Here is a 5,957-nt window from a genome sequence, read left to right on the forward strand (position 1 = left end):
CATTGTTCATGCAGCCTTCATACCCACCCCGTGAGAACGACTATCCCATTTTGCAGATGAGGAAATGGCGGCTCAGAGAGGTTGAAGGCTTGCCTGAGGTCACACAGCCCAGGGGGCAGGCCCCACATCTGTCTCCTTTCAGAGCTGATGTTATGGGGCTGAAGGGGACATGGGTATGAATCATGAACTAGAGTCAGGAGTCAATGGCTTAAGTTCAAATCCAGGTGGAATCAAGTTCCCAGGTGGAATCAAGGGAGAGTGTGCTACTATAGATCACTGCTACTCAAAGTGTGGTCTGGGGACCTGCGTCATGGGCATCACCTGGGAGTTTGTGAGAAAGGCAGAACCTGCATTTTAACAAAATCCTCTGGGGATCCATGTGCACAGTAAAGCACTGGTCTGATTTGCTCTGAGGCAAGCCTGGCATTACCCTCAGGTGAAGGTGGGACTCCCGAGGACAGCACCAGCTCTCATCATCAGGGTTCTGCTGGGGTCTGGGAGGGGTGTCTGTCTGTGAACTGGGACGGGTGATGTCTCTAGCCAATCAGCCACCTGGGCTCCCACTGCGAGCTACACACGGTCCATATGTGCTTGGAGGGAGGTTCCTTCCGCCCTGACTTTCTTTCCCTGCCCTTCCCTTCCCTATCCACTTCCAGCCTCACCTCCTTCATGAAGCCTCCCCAGCTGCCCCTGCCCCAGGCAGAGCGAGTAGAGCCCGCCTCTGGCTGCCACCCCCTTGTAAAAGGCTCTCAAGAGTAATTTCCTCCTTATAGGTGTCACTTAATTGTTGACATTTGTATCTCCCCCACTGGAAGGAGAAGTTCTCAAGAAGAAGAGCTCTGTCTTAGCTACATATTCCAGCACCCATTGTGGAGGCTAGCGCAGAATAGGCCCTCAAGAAATATGTGTTGAATGATTGCATCCTTATATCCTCTGAGTAAATGAAGAAGGAAGGAAGGAACAAACGAATGAACTAAAGTCTTAAGCAAAAGAGTGAATCTCTAAATGAAACATTTTAAGGACCATGTAGGAGCCCAAAGTGAGGGATATTTTGGGGAACAGAGGAATCTTGGCTACCGCTTGGCCCTCAGGGTCATCCATGTCCCATGCATCGGTGCCGATGGATACCTGGGGCCATGCCACTTTCCAGGATGAGCTGTCTCCCTAGCAGTCACTTAGGGTGAGCCTTGCTAAACCAGGCAAGGGTTTAATGAGTCCTCCAAGGGAATTATTAGGGGAAGAGCTCCCTCTCTCCCCTCTCCATAACATCATAAATCATAGGAATGCTGTAGCCAGTCACCTGGACTGTTACAAGAAATGAGGAAGGAGGGGGCCTCAGGACAGCCGGTACCCACATTGGAGCCTGTGACAGTGTCCACCTCTTTGGAGCCAGCAGAGACTTGCTCTGGGGTGAGTGAAGCCACACAGGCCCACAGGGCTTTTTCAGGCCTCACTGGCCTTTAACATGTGGAGTTGGGATGGATGAAATGGAAGGGAATAGAAAAACATGATTGACCTGTGTGTGTGTGTGTGTGTGTGTGTGTGTTTCTATCTATTACTAGTTTATACGCAATGGCTGGATAGATTATCACCAGCTCTGGAGGATGGACTTGGGACGTTCTGACTAAAAATAAGATCACATGATATCTATAAAGATGGCTGATCCAAAGGTTGGGAACTTTCAAATTTTCCTTTTTTTCTTTCATACTGAATAGTGTAGCACATCATTTTAAAAGATTTCAAAAAGTTGATCTAAGACCTTTATACAGTTTGGATTTTACTATAAAGTCTTGCATAAGATACAGTGGGGGGAGTGGGAATACCTACAGTTTTTTATTCCTGCAATGATTGATTTCATTTGTCTATTTCCTGTGATCTCATATAAGAAATCATTCTAGGCAAAATGCTGCCACTTAGAAGATGAACAAATTTTAATTCTCCTGCAGCAACTGGCAAAAAGGTGAGAATTGTGAGAGTTGGAAAGCCAGTCTCAGAGGAACAACTGCTTGAAGTATGGGAGTGGCAGGGTCTTTCGTGGGCAACTGCAACTGATACCTGGGCTCAGAGAGGTGCAGTAACTCACTCAAGGTCACACAGCAATCAGATGGCAGAGCCCAAGTCTGGCTGACCTCAAAGTTAGAGCACTTTTGGGGGCTTCCCTGGTGGCGCAGTGGTTGAGAGTCCACCTGCCGATGCAGGGGACATGGGTTCGTGCCCCGGTCCGGGAGGATCCCACATGCCACGGAGCGGCTGGGCCCGTGAGCCATGGCCGCTGAGCCTGCGCGTCCGGAGCCTGTGCTCCGCAACGGGAGAGGCCACAACAGTGAGAGGCCTGCGTACCACAAAAAAAAAAAAGTTAGAGCACTTTTCCTGATCAAAGCCTAGAACTCCTCCTCCCCCACCCCAAATATGTCCAGTGGCAGAGAAGAGTTTACTCAGACTTTCAGGGGCCTGGTACTCAGACCTGAGGGAGACCAAATATTTTTGCACTTTTGCATTTTCACCTGAAAATTTTATGTGAGTCAATTTGCTATTTCATAATACTTTGTTCTTATACAAAAAAATCATGTTTTCTTCCCTGTAAAAATCTTTGAGGAAAACAGATGATCCAGGAAGCTGCTCGGTGTTTATGCAGCACTTCAAGCTCTGCCTGACAGAGCTGGGGGCCCCCGGGACCTGGGCTGGGGAGCCAGCACTTACCCCACACAACCTCCATCATCTGTAAACAAAAGATCCAGTTTCAAGAAGCTTTTACCAACACCTCCAAGGCGAAGCTTTTCTGAGCTTTGCTCTCCAGGGGTCTAGAGAGTTTCCAGGGATCACAGCCCCGAACTTCTCCATTTTTCACGTCCTGGGGGATGGTCATTGGGGGATTCACTCAGGCTCTGAGCTCTGCTGAATCTAACGGAGGCTGTGCTGTTGTGGCATCACCCCAGACCCTCTCTCTCCTGCTGCCCCACATCCAGCCACTGCAGGTCCTGTCCATGTCCCCGTCTGCCCCTGGGTACTGCCACTTCCCCCATCTCTGTGCCCCACCCTAGGCCCTAGCCCTCTTATCTCTGGCCTTCAGGTCTTCTGCTTCCAGCCCCGCCCTCTTGAAACCCATTCCCCTCATAGCAGCCACAACGATCTCTCAAAAAAGCACATCTGATTGTGTCCACCATCCCTCCTGCCCCTTCCAAGGCTCCCTATTGCCCTCAAGACAAACCCCTACCTGAGGCCTCAAGGCCTGCATGACCTGGTCCTGACCCCCTCTCCAGGCTGACGTGAACCACTCTCCCCTTCTTTTTTTTTTTTTTGCAGTACGTGGGCCTCGCGCTGTTGTGGCCTCTCCCGTTGCGGAGCACAGGCTCTGGACGCACAGGCTCAACGGCCATGGCTCACGGGCCCAGCCGCTCCGCGGCATGTGGGATCTTCCCGGACCGGGGCACAAACCCGTGTCCCCTGCATCGGCAGGCGGGCTCTCAACCACTGCGCCACCAGGGAAGCCCCACTCTCCCCTTCTTGACTTGCACCAGCCTGACGGGCCTCTCCCAGTTCCTAGAATTCACCAGCTCCTCTCCCCGGATCATCACCTATGCCATTCCTTCTGTCTCTAGTGCTTTGTCCCTTGGTCTTTGCTTGTGCCTACTCATTCATTCAGTTCAGTTTTCTGGAGCACCTACTACGTGCCAGGCACTCTGTCACGTACTTGGTGTGCTGTGGTGACCTGGTCCCCACCCTCTAGGAGCTTCCCCAAGGCAGACACACATTAATGGTGATGAACTGTGATAAATACTAGGATAGGAAATCACAAGGTGCTAAGAAAGAGACTAACAGGCTGGGGACAGGGAAAAGAAGGACAAATGAGCCCTCTTCCAACTCAGCCTTCAGACCTCAGTCAAAATTCACCTCCTCTGAGAAGACTTCCCTCTCCCCCTGAACAAGGCCGGGGCCCTGGGTTACTGCTCCCACGGCACCCTGTTCTCTTCCTTCCCAGCACTTGCAGAGTTTGCAGTTAGACATCGATTTCTGTGACTAAAGCAGTAGTAAGGAATGGTGCTGTGGAGCATCCACTCTGCATCCAGTGGGGGCTTGAGGAAGTAACCCCAGAGCTGGCTTCACCCACACCATTACCCAGAGATGTGAGTATCATTAATGCCACTTCCTAGAGGAGCAGACTGAGGCTGAGAGCAAGAGAGGCTGTATTAGTCATCTAATGCTGCATAACAAATCACCCCAAAACTTAGCTTAAAACAATGAACATTAACTACCTCAGTATTCTTGTGGGTCAGGAATCTGGGCATGGCTTAGCTGGGTCCTCTGGCTCAGCATCTCTCCACAAGGCTTCAATCAAGCTGTCAGCCAGGGCTGTGGTTTCATCTGAAGGCTCAACCGGAGGAGAATCGGTTTCCAAGCTCACTCATGTGGCTGTTGGCAGATGAAGTTCCCATGGCCTGTTGGACTAAGGCCCTCAATTTCTCATTGGCTGTTGGCTGAAGGCCTCCCTCAGCTCCTTGTCCCATGGACCTCCCCATAGGGCAGTTTACAGCATGGCAAGTAAGAGAGGAGAGAGAGTGAACCAGACAGAAGCCACTGTTTTTGGGTAACCTAGTCTCAGAAATGACACTCCATCACTCTTGTACTCTGTTTGTCACAAGCAAGTCATTAGGTCCAGCCCATGCTCCAGGGGAGGGAATTACACAAGGGCATGAACACAGGAGGCGGGGTTGTTGGGGGCCATTAGAGGCTGCCCATCACAGAGGTCATGTACCTGCCCCAGATCTTGTAGCTAGGACATGTTCCAGCCTCCTTCAGGGGCCAGGCTCTCTGTCCCGCCTCAAGGAGGTGAGGAGGGGGCAGGGACAGGAGGCTTCTGCCAAGCCCAGGACCCCCCAGTGGCCTTGACTTTCTGTCAACCATACCCAATGCTTTCTCCTCCCATGGAAGCTGGGAGTATTCCCTGCCCAGCCCAGGAGGCTGTGTGGGCTATGAGCATTTACTACCCAGACTGGAGAAATGTTAGCTTTCAAAACCCAGGCCTGGGAGGAACCCACAAATGGGCAGTTGGCTGGAAAACTGGCCTATCTATTAGCCTCCTAGGGCTGTGGGTTATGTTTAGACTGAAAAGTGAGCTGTGATGTGGTATAACTGAGCCTTGTAAGGTTATTTCTCTTCCAGATTTTCTTGCCTCGTTTGAAAAGCCAGAGCAGCCTGGTAGGTACATTCCTTTTGTTCCCCCACCCCCACCCCAAATTAACTCTCACTGTGTCTCCTAGGCTGGTGAAAAATTAAATCTCAGTCATCCAAGGGGCTCCCTCCTGTCCTGCTCGCACCCTATAGGGGTTGTGTGGTCTGGACAACAGATTCAGTGCAGAGAGCCGGAGGTCACCACCCCACCAGAGTGGGAGCTGAGCGAGGCCAGCGTCTTCTGTCAGTTCTGTGCACAGATGTGCATAGTCGGTGCCCAGCACACAGTAGATGTGCAATAAGTCTTTGCTGAATGTTGAGTGAGGGGTCTTTTGTTCTGTGGCCACAGTCTTTGCCCAAACATACATGTGCCTTGGATGGAGGGACAAAAGGGGTCTTGGCCAGCCAGGCCAGCATCCAGCGTTCCCCCGGGGAACACAGGCCTTTCCTCTTGTTCTGGGACACCAGCTTCCACCCCTTCCCCAATTCCAGAAAGTTCTCCCTATTCAGTCAGCCCCAACTCCCCATTCCCTAAACCCCCAGTTCCATTGTTCTCTCCGGAAAGAACTTTTCTTAAAAATAAAAACCTCTTTCTCAACATTGCCCCTAGGAGTGGGAGCCAGGGTAGACCACTGACTCCAGGGCTGGCCCACAGCTCTGCGACCGGGAGTGAGGGACGGGGAGGGGGGGATCTGATTCTATCTCATCCTTCCCAGCAGTGAAACAGCACACACGTTGTATCTCAACAAAGTTTTCAGCTCAAAGTTGCAGGCTCTGATGCGAGGGGC

This window comes from Mesoplodon mirus (assembly GCF_964341445.2).
Source record: "Mesoplodon mirus genome assembly, chromosome: 4".
Lineage (NCBI taxonomy): Eukaryota > Metazoa > Chordata > Mammalia > Artiodactyla > Ziphiidae > Mesoplodon > Mesoplodon mirus.